The following is a 24,959-nucleotide window of genomic DNA, read 5'->3' on the forward strand; positions in this document are numbered from 1 at the left end:
AAATTCACTGAAGAAGAGAACTTCTTAGAAAGAAGACCTGGCCAAATGGGAAAAGAGCTACAAAAAGCTCACTGAAGAAAATAATTCTTTAAAAATTAAAATTAGGTATGTGGACTCTAATGATTCCATGATACACGAAGAAATAATAAAAGAAAGTCAAAACATGAAAAAATAGAAGGGAAATGTTAAATAACTCATTAGAAGAAACAACTGACCTGGAAAATAGATCAAGGAAAGATAATTTTAAAATAATTAGACTACCTTAAAGTCATGATAAGAGCCTAGATATTATATTTCAAAGAATTATAAAGGAGTGGAGGATTTGGAATATGATACTATGGAAAGTAAAGGAATTAGGATTCAACCAAGAATAATCTATCAAAGGAAAAAATATGCAATTAATGACATTAAGGACTTTAAGCCATTCCTGATGAAAAAAACCAGAGCTGAATTGAAAATTCACCACAAGACTCAGGAGAAGCAGAAAAAGCAGAAAAAGGGTTAGTTTTTTCAAGTAAAGGGATTCCATAAAGTTAACCTGATTACATGCATATGATAAAATAATACTTGTAACTTGTAACTCCTAAGAACTTTATCATTAATAGGGAAATTAAAAGGAGTATATAAAGATAGAGGACATGGGTGTGTGTCTATTATGTTGTAATGATTTACCTCCAAAAATTATGGGATGAGAAAGAGGGATACACTGGGAAAAGGAGGAGAAGTAGAATGGGGAAAATTTTCTTACAAAAAAGAGGAATGCAAAGAAGAGCTTTTACAATGAAGGGGAAAATGTCAGGGATGGCAGGCAATGCTTGGCCCTCACTCTCATTGGAATTGATTCAGTGGAAAGAATTTATATACATGCTCACTTGGGTATAGAAACATATCTTACCCAATACGGAAATAGGAGAAGAAGAAGATAATGAGAAGGGTTAATGGAAAGGGGAGAGCAGATTAAAGGAGGCAATGGTGAGGAGCAAAAGAAAGGGCAGGAGAGAAAAAGAGAGAGAAGGTTGAGAAAATTTGGATAGTGAGAAATAGATAATATAGTTGTGAATGTAATGAACTCACTGTAAAATTGAAGCAGATAGCAGAATGAATTAGAGGCAAGAATTCAACAATATGTTGTTTACAAGAAAGATACTTGAAACAGAAACACACAGATTTAGAATAAGGGAATAGAGCAGAATCTATTAGGCTTCAATTGAAGTAAAAGGCAGGGGTAACAATCATGATTTCAAATAAAGCAAATACAAAAATAGATCCAATTAAAAGAGCTTAATCAGGGAATATATTATATTAAAAAAGAGCACAGACAATGAAGTAATATCAAAATGTTTTACAGCAAGTTTCCCTGATAAAGGCTTCATTTCTCAGATATATATTGAATACTGAATTGAGTCAAATGTATAAAAATAAAAGTCATTTCTCAAATGACAAATGGTCAAAAATTTAAGCAGGTGGTTTTTAGAACAAATCAGAGTTATCTATAGTCATGTAAAAATGCACTAAATCACTATTGATTAGAGAAATGCAAATTAAAATAACTCTGAGGTACTACCTCACACCTATCAGAAGTGACAAATCCTGGAGGGGATAAGGGAAATAGGTACAGTGATAATTGTTGATGGAGTAGTAAACTTGTTCAACCATTCTAGAGAATAATTTGGAAGAATGCCCAAAGGGCTATAAAACAGTCCCTTGAACCATTAATTCTATTAGAGGTGACCCATAGAGATAAAAAAATGGAAAAGGACATACATGAACAAAAATATTTATAGCCATTCTTTTTATGGTAGCAAAGAATTGGTGATTGAGGAGAAGCCCATTAATGGGGGAACGGCTGAATAAGTCAGTACATATAATTGTAATAAAGATACTATTGTACTATAAGAAATGACAAGTAGGTAGTTCCAGAAAAACGTGACAAGATCTGTATGAACTGATTCAAAGTAAAGTGAAAGGATCAGATCATTGTGCAGAGTAATATCAATGCTGCAAGGATGATCAACTGTGAAAGACTTGACCTTCAACACAGTTTATTCAAGACGCTTTGAAAGGATTCATATTGACAAAATGCTATCCACTTCCAGAGAGCACTAATGAACTTTAAGTACAAATTAGAATATAATTTTCTCACTTTTTTGTTTTTCTTGCAATATAACTAATATGGAAATATATAACTAATATGGAAATATATTTTGCATGTTTTCACATGTATAAATGATGTCATATTGTTTGCATTCTCTTTGGGTTGGAGTGGGAGGGAGGAAAATAATTTGGAACTCAAAATTTTAAAAGAAAAGAATATTTTAAAAAAACACATTGGTACAAAGATCCCCAAGAGGAAGATTCTAACTCTCTTGACTTGATAGAGTTCTCTTCTCAGGATTCCCTTGTCTGATCAGATCTGATGCTAGAGATCCATTTCTATCTTCCATCTGAAAATGCTTCCTCTTCTTTTTTCAGGTCTTGTCTTTTGTCTCGGTCTCAGGCAAGTCCCTCCCCTTCTGGGAAGTTTTTCCCTGATAACTTGAAGAACACAACAACTTCCCCCTCCTTGGAGTAGCATTGATTTCCTGTCCGTCTCATAGGCCCTCACTTCGGAAGGAAGGCCCAGAGCCAGCTACCGGGAGAATGGAAGGAAATATACTCCAGAGGATGGGGCCAGCCCAAGCAGCTGCTCTTGGTCAAGGAACAGGGCTCCCTCAGGATTCCCTCCCACTTTCACCTTCTTTCCATGTTGACACAGTTTAATTTTCAAAGATGAGTTAGATGGACCACATGAATCATGGCTCTGACCAACCAACCTCCTTGGAGGTGTGGGAAACCTCAGGCCTATCCCAGAGGGGTGGTAGGGAAATTTTGAAGGCAGATGCTAATTTCTGAGGCCCAACCTCTCATCAGTTTTCCATCAGAGAATAGTAGGGAAGCAGAAGAGTTGTTCCAATGCTCCCCAGATAGAACTTGGTAATAGGGATCACCAATTTTTCCAAGAGAGTAAGTGCCTGAGTAAAAGCACCAATTAACTGGTTGGCTTATTATCAGAGACCCATCATCTACTTGTAGCACAGACCTGGCTAATGTTTAGCACCCCAGTCCTCAATTATGGCAAATACTCCGCCCCTTCTGGAGCCAAATAAACAACAGTGCTTATGTCAATTGGGAAAGGAGGTGTTTGGTGCATTTGCTTAAAAACTGAAACCCAGAGTGGAGATGGTGATGTGCTGGGCCTCCACCCAAGACCCCTCCCCTCAACCTCCCCTGCTTGGAACTGGCCCCATAGAGGGCTGCAAGTAGTGACATTCTTGGCACAAGGCTGAGGCGGTCTGTTCAGAGTCTAATCCTGCTAGGATGATCATTGCTCTTTAAAAGGAAGGGGAGAAACATACCAGCCATCAATAACATCCACCCTGAGTTCACAGAAGCCTAGCCAGCATTTTGACAAAGGAAAAAATAAATGTTCACAGAAGGTTTATCCATCAGCTATATCAACAGCTCCTGGGAGGAGGCATCTGGAATCCACCAATTTCTAAAGAGGAAAACAAAGATCCCACTGCTGAGCCTCCATGGGCAAAGGTGGGAGAAGCTATTACCATCAGCTCCATCTACACCTAGTAGCTTCCTTTTACCTGGCAGAGGAGAAGACCTCTTCTTTCTTCTTCCTGACTGGGTGATGGAATCTGCCAAGCCTGTGTTTGCAGTGCTCAGGCAGCCCGTTCTTTTTGGAAGCTTGGCTTGTAGCCGAGTCCCAGTGCCATGGAAGCTAACAGGAACACTGGCACTTCTATTTCCATCCAACCCTGCTAATAGTCAGGATGAAAGGCATGGCTTGGCCCCTGGGCCCCTCCTCCCAGACAAGAGCTCTGCCTGGGCCTCTCAGCTGCCTGTCCTGTCTCTCCTCCCTGCCTCCTGGCCAAGGCCAGGTTGACCCTTCCTTGTCTCAAGGCCTGAGGATTCTCTGTTGGGCATGTGGGAATTCATTCTGGCTGATGACAGCTTATTATTAAGCTGTATCAGACGTACTCACCTCCCTAGGCCACTTCTTTTTTTGATGAGTTATTTCTGACAGCTCTGCCCACCCCAGGGAACTGCTACTCTGCTCCTTCACCTTCTCCCATGGGGCCTGTCTCTCATGACAGGAGCCTGAGGCCCCAGGGCTCTCAGGGAGGCCAGCTCCATCCGTGTCTCTCTATGAGGGACTGGAACAAGAAGTCAAAATGACGGGAGGCCAGGAGAAGCCAACTTTCTCCTTTTCTCAGGAGAAAATCTTCCAGGACTTGGCATGGGGTGAGGTCCATCCTAGGTCCATCTGGGCTCACCCATTCTGACAGAGCAAGGAGATAGCAAGGATTTCAGAGTCCCACAAGAATTCCTGTCATCTGAGCCAGATTCCCTGTAGGAGTAGAGGCTTTTCCCTTTCAGTTCTACTCAACTGACACTGGTGAAGCTCTCGGACTTTGGTGAAGTGGGGAACAAAGATGACATATGGATGAGCTGTTGATATAAATTTGTTAACAAGGAAAAGAACCCAGCCAGAGAGACTGAAAGAATGATGATGCCTCCTCAGAGACAAAGAAGTATGCAGGAGATCTATAGGAGGAAGCGGATAGCTGGGAAGAAGGTAACAAGCTTAGGTTGGGACAGGTTGGATCAAAATTCTCAGCAAGACCTCAGCATCTCAGAAACGTGTTTGACAAAGGAGAGTTGACCAAAGACTTTCTGCCAACTGAACAATTCAGATCATAAGGTCCTTTCCCCTTTGGGTCTTTAACCACCAATTCACCTTGGTCTGGGATTTTGAGTCTCTGGAATCCCCAAAGCCAGTCCCTGGCCCAGGGTGTGCCCACAGTCAATGCTGGCAAGGTTTGGGGTGGATCTGGTATACAAACAGCTAGTTTAGGAAGGTGCATAGAGAACTTGCGTGATTCACATCTCCCCAAACTAACCAACCCACCAGACCAGACTTTGCATTCAGATTTGGTTCTAATGGAGAACTTTGCTTCTGTCTGTGGTAGCTCTTGGACATCCTGCCCAGCTGCTACTTCTCTTTCTTTTCCCAGCAAAGTTATGAGGCTTCTCCGAAAGGTGCCCAAGAGTGTCAGTCCTAGGTTTAGTGGCTCCCACCTTCCCAGGTATTCTTTCAGCCTTCAATGGCTTCATTCAGCACTCTCTCTCCCCCAGAAATATATTTCCTTGCCTTGCTTCTGTAACAGATGCTTGGTTCTGGGATGAAGACTTGCCCTCTTGTCCAGGGGGAATCTCTGGACAAGATGGCACACAGTAAAAACCCATGAAATTCCCACCTCAATAACTGAGTCCCCCCCCCCCCCCCCCCCCCGCTCTTCCACTCATCCACCTATCATGACCTCCTCTTCCCTGGTCACCCCAGGGCTGGAGCTTTCAGGCTCCAGGACTTCCTCTTCTAGTCTTGGGCCCCTAGTCCTTTGCTAAAGCCATTAGCTGCCTCTAGGGATGATTCCATTCACCTGTGCTGGAACCCAGCCCATCTCCCCGCCTTGGCCTGGAAGCTCAGAGATCCAAAGGAATCTCTGGATAAGAGGGCAAGTATTCATCCCAGGTGAACCTTCCTATCACAAAGACGCAGAAAAGATTTGGAATGTGACCTCTCTTTTTTGGCTCCCTGTCATTTTCCTCCTAACTGGTCTCTGCCTCCCAAGCTTCCTGTTCCATCCAGGATTGCTGCCATCCTGCATTTAATGTTCTTCAGCACCTGGGTTCCAGCTACCTTGTTCTATTGAGAACTCTTCATCTATACTCCTCAATCCTCTGGAAATCCCAACATCTTAGTCCCTAGCTTTGCATAAATAATTCCTGAAATGCCCTTCTCTAGTCAGTCCTACCTCTCAGAAACCCCCAAGTCCTTCAAGATTCAGCTCAAGCCCCATTCCCTCCAGGGGACCTTCCCTGATTCCCCAAGTTTCTTTCCTTGACAACTATTTATTCACTTTGCCTTTATTGATCCTGGCTCCCCAAGGAAGAGAAGCCTGCCATCCTTGCTTTTGTATCACCACCACCTGCTACAGGCTCTGGAGCAGAGTAGGTTCAGACTCAGGGCCTGGAAACAGTTGCCTTTGAAGTTCAATTCTAGCCATGGTCTTCAGACTTTTCTCCATGAGCTTCTTGTAGGTATGGGTCAGGATCATCAGCCGACCCCAAAGCAACTTCTCCCTCTCTATGCAGACTCTGACATTTTAAGCCAAGTAACATCAAGCTGAATGGCAATTAAGGTCAGGATTTCCTGAATGATCATTTTCTCCTTTGAAAAGTAGAGGAAGAAACAGAGCAGGGGGAGGGGCAAGGAGAGTAGACCCTTCTGGATCTGATTCTCGATTGTTATGGAAGAGGAATTAGTTACTAGGATGGAAATAATGGAAAGGAACACCAGGCACTGCCAAGGTTGGAAGGGAACACATTTGAAGATGTTTAGGGGAGGGAAGGGCAGGGAGGATTCCCTGAAGTCAAATTCTTCCAGAAGAGTTAGGTCAGAAGGGATGGGAAACTTCTGAGAATGGAATTTTGAAACCACTCAAGGAAACCTTTCTGATGAGGAAGAAAGATGTTGGCGTGAATGCAAGGGTGCTCCCTCCTTCCCATATACTTGTGGTCCTTCCCCTCCTGGGTCCTGAGGGAAATCCTCACTGCCTTGAATAGGATGCCAAAGGGCATGGTCTCTACACCCTCTCCCATCCTTGGAAAAAAGCCATCTCCACACCTTCTAAGGAAAAACTTACACTTGGAAGATAGATAGACCTAGGCTTCTCCATTGCAGGATGAGGAACCCATGAGGGAGAAAAATGGTTTCTTTCTTTGCTGGCATCAAGTGCTGTCATTTGTAGGAACATGGCCCAGGAACCAGGAGTTCGAATCTGGACTCGCAAGCATGGTGGCCATGAATGTGATCAGTCTTTGCCATCTTGTGCCATCATAAAAGTTGAATGGCAACCTCCTCCACCCACTGATGGAGTTTAGTCAATGGTACTCAGATGCTTCTCTGAACTTCAGAGGCAGAGGGATTGATGGAGAGCACTGACTCCCTGGAGAAAGTATTTGCCCAAACCCAGATGGCAAACTAGGGACCCCCATACAGCTTGGACCCAGGCTGTGACCATGGCTCTTTCTCTGCCTTGTACTGCCTCTCTGACATTTAATGGCAGAGATCCTGGGCCAGTCACCTCAAACTTGAGAGAACTCTCCTTCCTTTGTGGAAAACCCTCTGCCCAGCCCCCGACGAGCTCTATTGAAAGCACACTTCTTGCCTGTTGCCAGAGTCTTCTGGGTAGAGACAGCTCTATAAATAAGACACACTCCTTTACAGGAAGAGTCAAAGACAGAAGCCGCTCCCCAGTGGAGGCAGCTGCCCATTCTCTCTGCACTAATTGCCAACTCATACACAATGGAACCAAATGGCTCCAGTTGGGAGCATGCACAGGTAATGAGAAACAGCCACCCGGGACATGGGGTAGGGAAGGCACTGAGGGGTCCTGGGAGTCAGCCCTTTTATTTCTGGATCAGCATGTTAAAATCTAGTATTTCAGCCAGAGTTTCAATAGACCCCCTAGGCCTCCTGGAATCTGCCTGTTTAGAGGGCCAGAAGATTCTGCCCATTTCAGAGACTAAAAGCCTGAATACAAAAAGATCAGCAGGATGATTTGTGTTATTCCACAAGCCAGCTAGGGCCCATGGGTAGAATGTGGTCCTAGTCACAATAGACCAACAGGGACAGAAGAGAAGCTATTGTCATGCCCCCCCCCCCCCCGCATCTGCCCATAGTAGCCCATGCGTGGTCTTTCTGTTAATACTACTACTACTGACAATAATAATGATCATCATCATCCTCATAACTAACGTTGAATAGCACTTGCTATGGGTGCCAGGCATTGTCTCATGTGGTCCTCACAGCTCTGGCAGGAAGGTGCTATCATCACCCCCATTTTACAGATGAGGAAACAGGCAAATAGCAGTGAAGTGACTTGTCCAGGGTCATACAGTTTGTAAGTGCCTGAGGGCTGTATTTGAACCCAGGACTTTCTGTCTCCAGATACTGTGATCTATCCACTGGGATACCAGTTACCAGAGAAAGTGAACTCTTTGAGGTTTGCTTTTGTATTTGTAGTCCCAGTGTCTAGCACAGACTGTTACATGCTATAAGTCCTAAATCAATGTTTTCTTTCTTTTACTTCTTTCCCTTCCTTCCTTCCTTCCTTCCTTCCATCCATCCACCCAATCATCATCATTATCATCATTAACTAATTATTATTAATCACTATTAACAGACTGATCTACTGTGCTGAGTGCTTTGAATCTCCTACCTTGACCCTACTTCTGTCATAGAGACTTCAGGAACCACCCTTCCTTTCCAGCACACACACACATGCTCAAAGACACACTCCCAGTCACTCCCATTCACTCACACATACACACTCACATACTCACATATTTTCACACACACACACTCAGACACTCATGTTCACTCACATATTCACATATACTCAAAGAAACACTCACACACATTCACATCCTCACAACATTCATAAACCCATACTCACAACACTCATATACTTCCAGATACACACACACAGACACACACATGCACACTCACACTCAGCTCCCAATTATCCATCCCATTGGATAAGTCCCACAGAGCATAGAATGAACAACTTCCCGAGCATTTCGGTTTGTCTCTGGAATGTGTGCCTGTATTTCCAAGGGGTTAGGGGCCTGAAGGTCTACGACGTCATTTCAAGACGACAGACAAACCCTCATGGTGATACAACTGTCATTTGGCTCTTCTGGATACATGCTGAGGGCAGGCCAATCACCTATTGGATAAAGGTGTTTTCTCTTTCATCCTAATCTCCAGGTGTCTGGTTCATACTCCTCTGGCTGAGGAAGGGGATGGATTCATGATATTCATTTAGGAGGTGAGTTCAGTGGCCTGCCCATCAATTCCTGCTTGGCTGTTTTGGATAGGAGAGGACCTGGCTTTGACCTTGACTGTAACATCTTGCAATTGGGACAATCTCACTTCCTCTCTGGGCCCCTGGTTCCAGGGTCCCTCCCAGCTCTTCATTCCATGGTGTATGGGGATGTGAATGTGCAGAAATGCTGGGATATGGAGAATGATCCACCAAGAGCAAGGCTATCCCTAGGCAGGGCCCTGGACAACCAATGCTGTAGGCTCTGTAAGCAGCTTTCGTTGGACATGGAACCCACATGTTCATTCCCAGCAGGGAGCCCTGGCTGTCTCACACAGATCTGTAATAAGATTATCTGCTCTCTCCTTCAGCCCTGTACCGACATTGTTAGAGCTCAACCCCATTTTGGACAGCCACTAAGGAATTTCTCTGTGATCCTGTTTGGAGGAGACAAGGCATTGTGGGTGAGCTGGTTCCAATTACACACAAATTATCCCAGAGAACACGCTGAATGGTTAATGACAGACATCTGAAACAGCCTTTATGAAGCCATGGGGAGATATCAGCCTCCCCAAGTGCCCAAAGCTTAGCATCCAGGGGTCCTGAACTTAAGGCCTAAAGACAACAAATTTCCCTTACTGCCCACTGATTACCTAGAAAAATGGGGGTGGCACATGAGGAGGCGTCCCTTCAGTATCACCCTCAAAAGAAGTCAAAGGACCAGAGATCCTCTGAGGGATTTTTTTAGGGAGAAAGAAAACATTCAAAGCAGACAAAGGAGGGGGAGGGGGAAAGGAATAAACACCAAGAGCCAACTGTGTTCCAGGCCCTAGACTAAGTCCTTTGCACATGAGATCTCATTCAATCCTCAAAACAGCCCTGGGAAACAGGTAATATTACAGAGTAAGAGACCAAGGCAAAATGTCATTAAAAATGAACTGAAATAGCAGTAGAATTTCACCAGATACAAAAGGAGAATATTTTTTTCAGAATTCAGAGTGATGTTCGACCCAATGAATGAATTAAACAAAGATGTGACATTGGCAAAAATATCATGAGGTGAAATAGAGAAGTAAGTGTTTGAGACAAAGAAGTAGCAAAATAAGTTGATAGTGATAGTGAAACTCAATAGTTTAAAATATCCTGGAAAACATGAACAAAACAGCCGACTCAGTGAAAAACTAAATTGGGTCATCGGTGAATGTGATGGAGAAAATAGCAGAGGAGGAAAGAATAGGGCAAGAAAGTACTTGACTAGAAAAGGAATTGGGATCCATGCTGATAAAATAGAATGGGTTTGGAGCACATACAAGAGAAGGACATTTCAGAATTATCAGACTTTCCATCAACTTCAAAGAAGAAAATGATCTGAATTTGGCATTACAGGGAATCTCATGAGAAAGCTGACTAGAAATGGTTAAAAGGGAATGATTTACAAATCATCAGAATTCAAATGCCAGTGCAGTGTAAACCAAATTGCAATTGGTCACTACATTTTTCTTCCTTCAATCTGCCTGTGCTTCTGCCCCTTTAAACTGAGACCTCAGAGATCATATTTGGGAAGAGCTAAGACACTTAACTTTGAACCCCTGTCCAGGGCTTCATTCCAGGGTCAGGGGAAACAAAGTTTGGGACTAGGAGACCAAGTGGCATCTACAAGGAACAGCAAGGAGTCCAGTGTCATTGAATTAATGAGTGAATTGGGGATAGGGAAGGGAAAGTAAGATCCAAGATCCAGTAATAATTGAATAATTAATGGGTTCCAGGTTGTTCCCTGAACTTGACCACAGTTCTCTGCACTTCATCTATTCAATCAACATCTATTCACAGAGCTCTTGCTTTTCCCTGCAAGGTTCTGGGTTGGGCACTAGAGATTCAAAGACAAATGGGCTGAGGATGCTTATAATCTCCTGGGATGTGGGGATTGGACTAGATAATAAGCCCAAAGATGGAGGCCTGGGACCAGACTATGAAGAACCTTGAATGCCTCCCCCGGGTATTTGTGTCCCAGAAATACCAAAGAACTGTGTTTGGTGTCTTCAAGCACACTGTTGTCATCTTTGTGAATATTATTCTCTTGTTGCACTTAGTCCTATGCTGAGCAGACTGTGGGCTTCAAAAATGTCAGCCTACTGCCCGCTTAGCTCTGCACTGGTTCATACCCATCTCCCTGGCTTTCTCTGAATTCTGCACAATGGCAGCCACGCTCTTCGATGATGACAGCGGCTTTAGCCACTTCCCAATGGCTAGTTGGACAAGGGACTGTGAGTGACTGTGCTTCACTGAGACCCAGGAGATCTGAAGTCATTGCAGTGATGATCTTAGACAAAGATGAATTCAAATAAGAAAGCATTATGGGAGATAAACAAGAGAGTGTCATCCTGCTTCATAGCACCCTGGCAATGAGATGCTGCCAACCAAAGGAAATGGCAATGAGGGTAATCGAGGAAAAGTTAAATGAATTGTCTGACTTTATTACTCCATGAACATTGTAATGGGATGTTCCACAAGGCACCCAGGGAGGGAAGAGGGCTGGTGACTGGTCAGGTGAACTCTTATAGAGATTCCTTTACTTTATGGCTCAGCCTCTCCAGGTCAGTGATTCTGAGATCAGGCCCAGGCTCCTTGCTCTGTCACATTGGTGCTCCTCTGAACATTAAGGGGGTCGGGCTGGAGGACCCTGGAGCCTCCCCCTGGTGCCATAAACATTGTTGTTGTCACAAAGACTGCCACCCGGCAGGGAGAGGAGGGGAGTGTCCAGACTGAGGAGGAGCCATACTCACCTCCTGCCATAAACAGTGGGTCAGCCTGGCCTCTCAGGCAGTCAAACTTCCAGGAACTCTTTTGGGCTACAGGACCAGGGGCACCCTCTTGGCAGTTGGACTCACTTGGACAACCTTCTGTTGTAACCGGCACCCCCAGCCCAAACCCCTTCCCTCCCCAAAGCTCCCAGAGCTGGCTTTCCTATCTAGCTAAGCATTATCTGAAGACCTTAATGATCCTCAGGAAGATGAGTGAGTGAGTTCTTCATCCTGGGAGTGGAGGCTGATTAGCAGCAGTGATCGCCAGACACATTGCCAAGCTTCAAGCGATAACGTCTGATAATGGCCACGATTGTCCAGAATTACAGCAATCATCATTGAGCTTCTGCACAGAACCTCATCGTCATGCAGGGCCACATTTTCAGATGTCTCCACATGGAGCGGGTGCAGGAAGGGTGCAGAACTGAAGCAGCCAGGTATCTTGGACGTGGGCAGCAGTCTGGCTTGCAACAGCCCTGAAGGAAGATGGTGTGGGCTCCTGGGTCCTGGGTGGCACCCCATGTCAGCTAGCTGGCTCTAGTGAGTGATGGGGCTGAGATGCTCCTCAGTCATCCATCCGCCCATGGATCCTTTAATGAAGTAATTCCCCCCATCACTGGCACCACCATGCCTCCAGACATCAAAGACTTCTGTACCACATGTACCCTAAGTCCTTCTTCCAGAGCAGCAGCCACGTTGCTGGGCAATGCCTCATCCTTTGAATTCCTGCCCCATCCTTCCATTTGGAGGAGCAGCTGGTTTTGGGAGGGGTGTCAGCCCCAGGCAGCATAGCACTGATTCTTTTCCCCATCACCCCGTTTCCATCACAGGTATTACAGCTTGACAGACATATCTCCAGTCCTCACAGTCCTCAGCAATGACTCAGAACTGTCATCCAGCCCACCATGAGCAAGACCCTCTACAGGAGAAACCTATGCATTAAAACCTCTGCCAGCCAGGTATTGGGCAGCTTTGGGTCTGGTGACCTACTTGAAGTCTTATTAATCATGCAGATGTCTCCTCCTCCCAGGGAGGAGAGGCTGAAGAGCAGGGAGGAAGGAGGAGGCCACAGGAGAGAGGAGAGAGTCTTCTTTCCCTTTTAGCCAGCAGAGGTGGCAGCATTCAGGTGGCAAAGGAAGACTGGGCCAACGTACTGGAAAAGTAAATCAATGCATTTTCTGACAGAAGCTCTTTTGCCCAGACTCTTCTTGGGAAGGAGATAGTGGTGGTGGCACCTGTAGCAGCTACTACCACTACTACCACTGCTGCCACCGCCACTACCGCCTCTTTGGAGCTTTTCCCTTTTGCAGATGAGCCTTGAGAGTGCTATCGACCCAGGCCACCAGGACCCAGGCACTTGATGGCCATCACTCACCAGCTGTGAGCCAGGTTGGCAGCTCCCATCAGCCTCTGAGGGCAGCCCTTGTGACAAGGGAATGAAGTGAGAAGAAAGGGCCAAGTTTACCTTCTTTCTTGGACAACAGCAGGAAATATAAAGGCCTTCGAGAACCCCAGTTAGCTAAGCCCCAAGCTTCCTGGCTCTTCCCTGGAGGGTGCCAGACACATATCACAGTTTTGCTAGACACTTTCAGATTCTGCGTTCTGGGTAGTTTTGCTAAAGAATTTGGAAAGAGGACAGAAAGCCTTAGAGACCAGTTCTCAGGCTTGGCCTCTGATTTATCCTATGCAAAGACATCTCAGGCACAAATCCCAGCCCTGTCCCCATGCCAGGTTCGAGGTGTCTTCCACCACTCTTCTGCCCTCCCTGCCCCTACACAGGGCTCTCCTAAGACCTCAGCCTTGGCCTGTTCTCCCTCATCCCCATCACCTCCTCTCCTTCCTCAAGGTTTTGCTTAACATCTGCACTGCAAGCTATCCCTTCAGAGGTGGTCCAACCCTGCATGAAGCTGTTCTTATTCACCTTGACCAGGGCGATGCATCTTCCCTTTTCCCAGACTCATAGCTGGCTCACTCTTTAGCCCTGTGGACGCCACCTCCCGTCCCTACTGGGGCAATGACCTCATTCAGGCCCTTAGGCCCTTTTGCCTGGTTTAGCATGAGCATTTTCGGATTGCTATCTCTGCCTGCAATCTGACCCTTTCCAATCCATTCTTTTTCCAAGGCATTTTGTGTCAGAGATTCAAGATCCCCTCCCCTTTGCCTGCTGAATAAATGATAATGCCCATTCCTTAGCACTGAAAGTTCCCCTCCCAGTCTGGGTCCAAGTTGCTTTTCTAGACTCCTCTCTTGCAATCCACTCCTCACAAATGTCGATCTTATCAATCAATCAGTCTACATTTGTTAAACACCTACTAGGTTGAAGGCCATGAGCTAAGCTCTGGGGTATACAAAAAGAGGGAAAAGACTGGTCCTGTCCTCCAGGAGGGGCCATTCCAATCAAATAAGGGGACAATATGTAAACAAATAGAGACAAAGCCAACTATATCCATGACAAATAGGATATAATCAGGAGGGAAGGGCTTCTTGAAGAAGCTGAGATTTAGTTGGGATCTGAAGGAAGCCAGGAGGTCAGCAGTTGGAGATAAGAGAGAGTCCAGGAGGACGGCTAGAGAAAATGGCAAGAGTAGAGATGGATGGGCCTATTTGTGGAACCGCCAGTAGGCTGAGATCATTGGATCCAAGAGTATGTGATAAGGAGGAGGAAGAGCTAATTAGGCTAGAAAAGAAGTGGAGGACCAAGGTTAGGAAAGGCTAGGAAGACCAAATGGCACTTTGTATTTGATCCCAGAGACAACAGGGAGTCATTGGAATGCTAATGTGATCAGACTTACAGACTTATGTTTTTTTTAGGAAAATCATTTCGGTGACTGAATGGAAGGTGGGCTAGAGTGAAGGACGGGAAGCAGCAGACCTCCTATTAGCTAATACAATTGTCCAGGTGGGAGGTGATGAAGGCCTTCCTTCAGAGGAAAGAAGGGGGGGGACATTAGGGTGACTCCTGAGACTAGGGGACTGGGAAGATGGTGGTGCCCTCTATGGTAATAGGGAAGGTTGGAGGGGGTATGGCTTAGGGGGAAAGATGATGAATTCTGTTTTGGACAAGCTGAACATAAGATGTCTACTGAACATCCAGTTCAAGATGTGTGAAAGGAGTTGGAGATAAGCTATTAGAGGTCAGCAGAGAGAATGAGGCAGGATAGGGAGATTTTAGAACCATCACCAGAGAGGGACATTAAATCCATGGGAGCTGGTGAGATCCCAAGTGATGCAGACCAGAGGGAGAAGAGGAGCCAGAGTGATCCCTGTGTCAAGAGGGTGGGCATGATCTGAATAACAATCTGGGAAATGAGAGAGAGAGAGAGAGAGAGAGAGAGAGAGAGAGAGAGAGAGAGAGAGAGAGAGAGAGAGAGAGAGAAGGAGCAGCCAGAGAGGGAAGAAGAGCACCTGGAGAGAAGGGGTCCTCAAAACATCAGGGCAAGTCAACTCCTTGCCATCTGCTCTTCTTGTCTTTTCCTCTCCACCTCTCCATGATCCCTTGTGTCAAAACAACCTTTACTCCCCATCTGTACGTTAACATTTCCCTTTCCTTCAAGATCCAACTGAAGTGTCTCTTCACTCAAGAAACCTTCCTTGATTCCCTTTTTCTTCAGAAAATAATTACTCCCTTTAGAAATCTCCCCTAGCATCCATTCTTCTATCAAGGTAATTGGTCCACTGATCTTATTGCCGTAATTGTTGTGAGCTGCTTTAAAGCAGGGACTCCAATTTTGCCTTTGTGTCCTAGGGATCTGGCAAAGGATGTTTTAACTACTAAAAAACTTTAAAAACTTGTTGACTTGAAGGGAATTTTGATCAGTCAATCTGCAAGGATTTATTCCAGGGCTACTTACTAGGAACTGTGTATATAGACAGAAGCAAAACAATCCTACCCTCAAGAAGCTGATATTCGAAACGGGAGCTGCACATTTATAGGTAGATGATGATGGTGATGATGCTTGCCCTTTGTTCTCAAAGAAGACCATAGTGATACCATGACATGAATGGGAACTGGATTCGAGTGAGCTATGTTAGGTCACCAGCCTCACTTTCTCCCCTGGAGACATCTGGCTCCAGTGGCCAAATATGGATCAGAATGACTGGAGATGGCCCAGAATATAGATAAATACAGGCAAGATAAATACGAAACAACCTGTGGGGGAGCACTAGCAGCTGGGAGGCCAAGGGAATGTCTCATGCCTGTTCTCAATTTCTGGGCAAAGAAGGGATTCCAACAAGTGGGATCTCAGTCACAGCCTTGGCATTCTCACTCCTAGATTTCATCTTTGAGTCTGCTAAGAAATTCTTGGATTCTGACTTTATCATTCAACATGTTTGCTCCCCTTCCAGTATTAAGTCATCTGCTAGTTCTGCTTTCATTCACATCCTTGGTCCCTGATCTCTGGGGTACTCAATTTGACAGCAAATTAGGGATTGCTATTATGGGTCTGGCCATTCAAACACTTCTGAGAACCCTACACTGTCACTGAATCCATGCCTCTGGCTCAGAGAAACTTTGTCAAATCATTTCCTAAAATCTCGGCAAATCATCCCTACAACATTTCTGTGATCTCCCAGTCTACTGACCTTGTTAAAAATTAAAGAAAATGTGCTTAGATTGGCATGATATTGATAAAGTCACACTGGTGAGTTGTGATCCTTGTTTCTTTTTTTCGAATTTTTCACTGAATATCCATTTACTAAGGTACTATTAGCACCTAGCCAGGAATGGAAATCAAGCTGATTGACAATCACAATGGTTTGTAGACTCTACTCTCTTTCTGCTATAGGAAACTGGGATGACTATTGCCATTTCCCAGGCCTTTGGGATGCCTCTGTTCTCCAGGATCTTTCAAAGATCTTTTTCCCTCCTCCCACTTTCCCTTTCCTTTTCCTCCTCCTCTTCCTCTCTCCTTCCTCTTCTTTCCCCTCTCCCTTTTTCCCATCTCCCCTTTTTCTCCTTCTCCTCTCCTCTGCTCTGCTTTCCTCCCCTCTTCTTTCTGCTCCTCCTCCCTCCCTCCCTCCCACTCTCAGCCATCTCAGTCCTTCATTCATCCAATACAATGTGTGATAAGTTGTCTTACTCTCTTCTTATTTTGGCTATCAGCTTCCTATTAACCCTTTTTGTTCTATGAAAATACACTCTCCTTGGCAGAGAAAACAGAAGCTGAATGAAAGTGGGCAAGGACTTCCTTTTAAATGTCATTTGTTATTTTTCAGCATGCTTTTACATACATCATTAGAGCCTCCCAACTATGTGAGGAAGACACTAGTGGCATTATTCTACCCATTTCGCAAATGAGGAATTCAAGATTCAGAGAACACTTAATTGTTGGATGCACAATTGAAGTACAGGCCTTGCTGAGTCCAATACCAGCACACCATGAGTGGTTCTACCTTATCTTGGGGATAAATCACTGGTGGACATTATGACTAATCTGGGGAGGAGGAAGCCCTCTTCCATGAAGACTCTGAGCCTGCAGCATTTTTTATTAGAGGTCACCAGGGTCATCCTCTTCTTCCATTAGGCAATAGTATTAGACTTTTCAAGTTATTTGGAGAAAGGAATTCCCCACTCATGATGAGGGCTCAAGAAGATTAGCACTAGGGATACATTGGGCCTTTCTAGGCATGGCTTGCTCAATGACCAAGGCTAATACACCTCTAAATCAACATTGTTCCTCTTTACATCATAAACTTTTCCCATCTCCCTTGAGCTGACTTCCTATCAGAACTCTGGTCAATGAGGGCCTATGTAATCTTTCTTCTAACACAACACTCCTGCTTTCCAAGTGTCTACACTGCATGGTAGATTTGTTCAGCTTTGTCTTCTTCACCATAAGTTCTAGGAGGGATTGAGCCCTTTCTTCTCTAGGACCCTTTGTCCCAAGTTTGCATTATTTCTATTTTATCAAACAATTCATTACAGTTAGTGAGACCCTAAGTTCCCTCCTGGATTCCATCATTTTTTGAAGGATGAACCAACATCTTCTTTCCCTTTTATACCAAACCACAAGGGACAGTGGCCAGGATGAAGGATGTTAGGTGAAGGCAACAGGACAAAGTATTCTGCAATGTTGGTCTCTGTGGATCTCCCTCTGCCCACAGCTCTGATCCTCTCACCTAGGAACCTTCATTTTTCTGCCAAGAACCAGGAAAGAAGGTGTCTTCCTCCTAGATCTGATTCATCTTGTGTCATAACTGGGAGCCCCAGAAACATGACATGTCTTTGGCTGCCTAGGATGCTAAGTCTGGAGAGCTTTTGAGTCTGTCCTGGGTCCCTCTGGACTCTGCCCTCCATAGGAAGATGAAAAAATCCAGGAAGACTTCTGTCTTTGGGCAGCTTCTGGGCCTCTTCTAGACTCACAGACACAGAATAGCTAGGGCTGGTACTAGGCAGATCATAATTAAGTGATGGAAAGTCATGCAGACCCATGGAGATGAGAAAGAGATTAGGGTGGGTAGAAGATGTGACTTGAGGTAGATGGTAGTGGCCATGGGTAGATCTCCTTTGTCCATGGAGTAACCAAGTGCCAAGTAAGCATGATGGAACCTCAGCCTCTGTCTCAGGAGGGGGTTCTCTGGAGCTGTACAACGCTTCTGCTTCTAATTCTCTAGCCCAAATTTGTGAAGATGACCTTCTAAGCACTCCTCCCCCAACCAGATCCTGCCTATCCATTCCCCTGCTGCAGCGCTCTGCCCTTCAACCAACCAACCTACCAATCAATCAATGTTTATTAATGTACCTTCTATGCTGAACACTCTCACATTGACAAGGGACCTGGAGAACTGATGGCCTTCATGCCTGGCAAAGACCTGTACTGCTACTGGACCCTGGAGCAGCTACAGATCCTGATGGTAGAACCCTGAAGCACCAGGAAGGTCTTCAGGGCCCTTGAAACCCTCTTCCAGGGCAAACAACAGACCTGAGGGAGAGCTTTCCTTTGAGCTGAATTGTCTGAAGACCCAGAATGGGGTTGGGAGCCACCAAGCCCTGAAGAGGAATGCCTCCTGGATGATGATATTGGCTGGATGCCCCCAAAATGTCTGCCTCAGAGTGGTCCCTGGGCCAGGGAGAGATGCAGAGGGAAGATGACGCAGAGCTGCCTGGACGTATCCCACAAACTAGTAGGTTTTTAACATACCCAAGAAAGCCTTAGAGATCATTTCCACCTGGGGTATGGGGAATAAGGGAGGGCTTCATGGAGGGGGAAGCACAGGAACTGGGTTTTGGTAGTACTTCAACGGGGAGAGATGGCAGAGGGAGCAGTGAAGGCAAAAGTCTGGAGGTTGGATGGTGAGGGATTGCACATTGAAGGAAGTAGGTGGGTGGTGGCGGTGGTGGCAGCAGCATCAGTGATCAATAATCCCTGCCCCTTGCCTAGCATGGGATGACTGCCAAAGCTCTTCTGGTTCCTTCTCCAAAGACCTTCCTAAACCAGTGAGAGCAGAGGCTACTGCCTCATTTCACAGATGAGCAAACTGAGGCCCAGCACAGATATGACAGAACCCCCAGGGATACCCAGCTGGGAGGCAGCAGAACCAAGCCTGGGGTCCGAAACTGCCCCTGAGGCAAGGCTCCACAGACTGGGAGGGAGCGGTGGGACCTAGGAGGCAAAGGAATTGGGGCCTTGAATGTCAAGCTGAGGACTGCAAATCTTCCCCCATCTCATGCAGCTCCAGCTAAGCCTTTAGATGTCCTGGCCCATCCCTGCTCCAGAGACCCCGGGATCTCTCCAGGCAGCCCTGGCTTAGCCTTCCCCTGACTCGAACGCACATCCCTGCTTCATCAGGATCCCGTGTCCTGCTTCATGTGGGCCAGGAGCTCCAACTCTACATGGGCTTCTTTCCACATAGGCACCTCTGAGCCTCTGGGTCCTGCACTAGTCATCCCCCTGCCTAGCCTATTTGGCTCCCTCTCCTCTAGCTTCCCAGACCCTTGGCTCCAGCAGCCTCTTTCTATGGAGGCCCCCTGCTGACCCCCAAATTTGCCTGCATCCCCTGGGGGAGTTCTGTTCTCCACTGACTTCCTGGCCCAGGTTTCCTGACTGGTGCTGGATGGATGGTGCAGGACTCATCCTGTGCATCCTCCTCCCTCCTTCTATCCCTTCCCCCAGGCAGGCGTGATCTGTGCCTGGGCCCAGCTCTCCCTGGCTCTGGCCCCTGGGGCATTTCACAACCTCAGAAGCTGCCCTCTGCTGCCAGGGGAGTTGGGCCCAGCCTCACACACCTGTGGCTCTGGGCTGCTCCTAATGAGGCCCATCTCTCCCTCAATCTCTCCCTCTCATTCTCTCTCTGTCTCTGTCACACACACAGACACAGACACACAGAGGAATCCCCTCTCTGTTCTGTATTCACAACCCACTAGAGCCCATGGGGAGAGGCTGAGTCATTGCCTCTGGGTGGGAGGAGGAAGAGGGAGAGGAGGAGGTTGAGGCTGGTGCTGCTCCCCTGCAACTCCCAAGGATTTGTGGTCATGCCCTAGACCCTTCACCTCCCAGGGGGTTTCCTAGCCCCAGCCCTCAGGGGATTCCAGGATTGCTTTGACAGGAAAACAAGCAGAGAAGTGGTGCCTGCAGGCCAGGGCTTCCTGGGGATCCTGGGGGGTGGGGCGTATGAGAGCCCTCCATGTGGAGGCAGGGAGACTCGGGTTCAAGTTGTGCCTCTGACCCTTCTAGCTGAGAGACCCTGGACAGTTACTGCCTAGGAACCCTGACAGGTTGTACCAGAGATTCTTAAGGCCTCCTCATCCCTTCAGTTTAATGATACCAAAACCTTGGTGTGGATGAGGATGAGCTGATGTGTGGGGCTGCTCTGAGAGGGCAGTGGGTCTGCGGGCAATGGGTTTCCCTCCCCCTTTCAGGTCTGTGGATTCTTCCCTCCCTGTTCTGACCTTCCAGGACATCAAACATCACTTGGTTCACACCCATGGGTCCTAGGAGAGGCTTCAGAGCCCATCCAATCGTATCCTCTCTGTGGCAGACCCAAGCCTCAGCAACCTCCAGGGAGGTGCCATCTGCCTCTCCGGGGGTAGACCCTTCATGGGAAGGAAGGCTGCCTTGTTCTTGGACTTCTAGGACAAACCAGATACTTCTCTGTTCCCACCCTCTTCATTCCTGAGTCTGTCCTGTGGGGCCAAACTGACCGAGTCTGACACCCCTCACCCCTCGTGTCACAGCCTTCAGACACTGGAAGTGGTGCCTAGGGACACCAGGTCTTTTTCCCAGGCCAATCACTCTGTGTCCCTTCCCCCACTGCTTTACCATCAGGGACTCGCTTCCCCAAAGCTCCTGCAGCTCCTGGCCCAAAGATGGGGCTCTTGGAACAAACCCTTACCCAGAATCTAGGCACCAACTCATGGGAAATGGAGAAGAGGCAAGGTGGGGAGAGAATTTCTCTCTCTGATGGAAAAGGCAAGAATTGAAATCAGAGATACTGAGCCCAGCCAGGGAGGTCTCTATTGATGAGGGTGATGAGGCTCCACCAGGGCCCACCACCCTCAGAACTGGGACGGGGCAGCCCTGACCCAGCCATGTCTGAGCATGAGCACCTCCCCATGTCAATCACATGCATAAGTTGGTTGACAGTAAAAACCAGAACTTAACCCAGGACCCTGGGCTCCCCCCACCATATATCAAGGGCATCTCTTCCTCCCCTTCTCCTAATAGGGAGACCAGTCCTGACCATAGCTCTGTCAAGGACAGGCTCATTTCAAATTTCCTGCAGACCTCTGAGGGAAGGGGCTTCTGGGTGCCCACTCTGCATCCATTTCCCTTCGCTGGAAGGCCCCCAGCCTCAGCTGAGGTGGACTCCCATGGCAGCCTCAGTCTACCTGGCTGCTGGGTGGACAGCAATGGAAAGTGGACTGGCTATGGGACAAGCATTCTCTTCCCCAGAACGGCCAGGGCCCTTGAGCACAGCCTATTCCTTGGGGGGCAGAGTGAAGGGCTTTGACTGGGGTCCCTCAGTGACTCAGTTGGAGTCAGATCCTGAGTCCAGGATGTGTCATCCCCACTGGGGGGCCACCAGCTCTGTATGACCAGCCTTGTCTTCAACCTTCTGCTCCCCTCCCCAACTTTTCTCTCCCATCTTTGTGCCTTCACAAATGACATTACCTCTGCCTAGGGGGCTGCTCCTGCCACCCCTGCCTGGGATATTTTTCAAAGCCCCTAATTTTACAGAGGAGGTAACTGAGCAGGCTGGAAACCTCACTTAGAGATCATCTAGTCCAATCTCCTTTGACCTCTGGAGGATCTGAGTCCTAGAGACAGGTCTAGGTGTCAGAACCAGGATTTGAACCCAAGTCTGCAGCCTTCTCTCTGTAGCTCGACCCAAGCTCCCAGATGCATGGAGAAGAAGACTTTCTGGTGTCTAATTCCTAGTGGCTTCCACTGCCCCCCACAGCCCAGGCATGGCCAGGACGTCTCCAGATAGTCTCTCCACCTTGGGTTCACCCTTCCTCTCTCCCTCCCAGTTGGGGATCCTGCTGTTGTCACTGGGAAGTGACTGAGTATGATGCATGGGCGGCACATCTTCCCTAGGGCTTCAGACAGACGTTAATGCCCACGAAGAATAAGAGCCAGCAGCTCCCTTCCCCCAACCGGTTAAGGTCACAAGGACAGAAGGTGATGGCCATTAAGAGCATTCTGTACCACACTAGAATCCCTGAGGTAGAAACTCGCATCCTGAAGCTGCCCAGCAGCCAATCTGTGCTGCCTGGCAGTGCCCAGACCCTGAGTGCTTGCAGAGAGGCTTTCCTTCAAGACGACTCACCACCTTCTCCTGGTTTCACCCATGTCACATGCCGATGCTAATGACCCAGCTCATCAGTCAACAGATTTCAAAATCTTAACTTGAAATATTCCTGAGCCGATGCGTCACTTCAATGAGGCAATAAGCGGCCCCAGCAGAATGGTTCGAAAGCCTGTGGTTAGCCAATTTTGCATGACACCCTAGTGCCCAAGGTAGTGGGCAATCTTCCTTCCCTGGCCTGTGTACCCGCCTGTCTGTCTGTCAGCACTGAAAGGTGGCAATTTGGCAGAAGGGATGAACGCTCATCGCAGGAAGGCTCCAGTCAGGATTTAGAGAAGCTCAGTCGCAGGGAAGCCTGCCCACGGGTGCCCACATTCTGGGCCCAGCCCCCACACCCCAGCTTGCAGGGGCTCTTCATTCTGATGGTCTTGAGGTGGAAGGGGTAAGGGTGGATTTGCCTTCAATTACCCAAAGTTCAGGATCCCCCAAGACCAAGCCCTTTGATTCCAGGTGAGCTAGAAGATACCTTCGGAAGAAAGGTAGGGTCACTCCTTCTGTGACTGTTGGGACACATCTGGCTTTTTGATACCATATTGGCCTTGGCATTCCCCCTTAGACTGGCGCTTGAGGCAGTCCCATGCAGGGCAGGACAGGGGAATGCTTGGCTAAAGCCAGGCAGTACCATGGGACAAAGGGCCCTGAGACCAGGGTCAAACCCCAGGCCTTGGGACCCTGGGGGAGGCCTTTCAAAGGATAAATACATTTGAATCACTGTAAGATGGGACCCAGAGTCTTGGAGACCTTGAATCCACCCCTATCTCAGTTACTCAGATGGGGAAATTGAGGTCCAGAGAGGGGAAGTGCTTTATAATGAGACAGAAGACTATTGCAGAGGGGCAAAATGAGAGATGGTTCAGGACAGACTGGGCTCCAACCAATGGACTCTCTTAGTTGCAGAGAGCCTCCATTCAGTTTGGGGCCTTATTTAGAATTTTTATTAATTTTGACTTTGCAGTTTTAGCTCCTCCCACCTTCCTCTCTCCCTCACCAAAAAAGAAACAAATCCTTTGTTCACAAATATCGAGCAAAGTCAATTCTCGGGTTGTTCATTCTGAAAGGGTCTGCCCTCCCTCTGTCAGAACCTGGGTGGCGCGTTTCATCATGAGTCGGTGATCCTGATTAGAAGGCCCAGGCTTGCAAGATGGCTTTACACCATTACTGGGATTGTTTATGATTCTCTTGGCTCTGCTTGCCTGCCCCTGCATCAGTTCATACAAGTCTTCCTAGGTTTCTCTGGAACCGCTCCCTGCATCCTTTGTTATGGCATGACAACAGTCCATTCCATGAATCTGACACCGAGATGCTTGGCTTTGGTCCACACTTTCTCTGATTTCCCTGTGGTTTCATCTCAATAATCACTTATTGAACACCTACTATGTGCCAAGCTCTGAGCTGGAGTTCTGAGGATATAAAAATCAAAGGCCCTGCCCCAAGGAGTATCTATTATACAGGACGAAACAACATGCACAGATGAGTAAATAGGAGCTGTGTCAATGAATAGGGGCAGTGCCAATGAATGGGACAATGCCAGGGTTTAGGGACAATGCAAATGATTAGAGAGAATGTCAATAGATAGGAATACTGCCAATGTTTAGGGGCAGTGCCAATGAATAAGGGTAGTGCCACAGAATAGGGGTAGTGTCCCTTAGCTGTGTCATAAACTGGAATATAAGGTTTCCAGGAACTGGGGGGGGCATTCTAGACATGGTGGGGGGAACCTGAGGGCCAAGGCAAATCATGAACTGACCAGCTAATTGGAATAAGACGGAGATGATATAGACGGGAGGAGGGGAAGGAGAAAGATTAGAATTAGGGACCCGGCATTGCAGATGGAGGAGTTGCTATGTCGGCCTCCAGGCGGAAGGGAGGTCTGAGCAGGAGGTGAGAGCTTCAGAGCTGTGTTTAGCAACACCCACTTATGTGTCGTGACTTGGTATCAGATGCAGTAGACGGGGCTTTGCATCCTCCATTTCCTACCCAGTCCCGGAGCAGTGGGTCACCCGTCATCTCAGTAAACCCCAGTGGCTCCCCATCACCTTGTGGAGAAGATGCAAACTGCTCTGGCCTTCCCAGCCCTTCCTAGCCTGCTCTCTTCCCTTTCCAGGTTCCTTCTCCCCGAGTTCCCCACAGCCTCTCCCCTCCAGGAACACTGGCCTGCTCACTGCTCCATCTCTCATCTAGGCCTGTCTCCCAGGCCTGGAAGGTCTCCCTCCCGATCTTTACCTCTTCCCTTCCCTAACATCTCATTTACTGAAGCCTTTCCCCATCTCTTAATTCTAATGCCTTTCCTCTCTGCAGTGTTTCCTGTTTCACCTTGTTTGCACATATTTGGCCCCTGCAAAATCCAATGGGGTGTGTACTGTAGGCTGTGAGCTGCCTTTCCTTCCCAGCATCCCTTAGCAGTCTT

At 47.3% G+C, this 24,959-nt stretch overlaps 1 protein-coding gene and 1 long non-coding RNA gene across 2 annotated transcripts in view; one reads left to right on the forward strand and one right to left on the reverse strand.

Moving 5' to 3' along the window:
• The window catches only part of KLHL29 (kelch like family member 29), a 159,343-nt gene that overhangs the window by 111,915 nt on the left and 22,469 nt on the right, over positions 1–24,959 (reverse strand). The gene's annotated exons all lie outside the window — the stretch shown is intronic.
• Positions 11,649–12,705, forward strand: LOC141493431 (uncharacterized). The gene is made up of 2 exons (XR_012470215.1): positions 11,649–12,180; positions 12,574–12,705. It is a non-coding gene; the product is annotated as an uncharacterized LOC141493431 (long non-coding RNA).

The sequence above is a fragment of the Macrotis lagotis genome, chromosome 1, assembly GCF_037893015.1.
Source record: "Macrotis lagotis isolate mMagLag1 chromosome 1, bilby.v1.9.chrom.fasta, whole genome shotgun sequence".
NCBI classification, from domain to species: domain Eukaryota; kingdom Metazoa; phylum Chordata; class Mammalia; order Peramelemorphia; family Peramelidae; genus Macrotis; species Macrotis lagotis.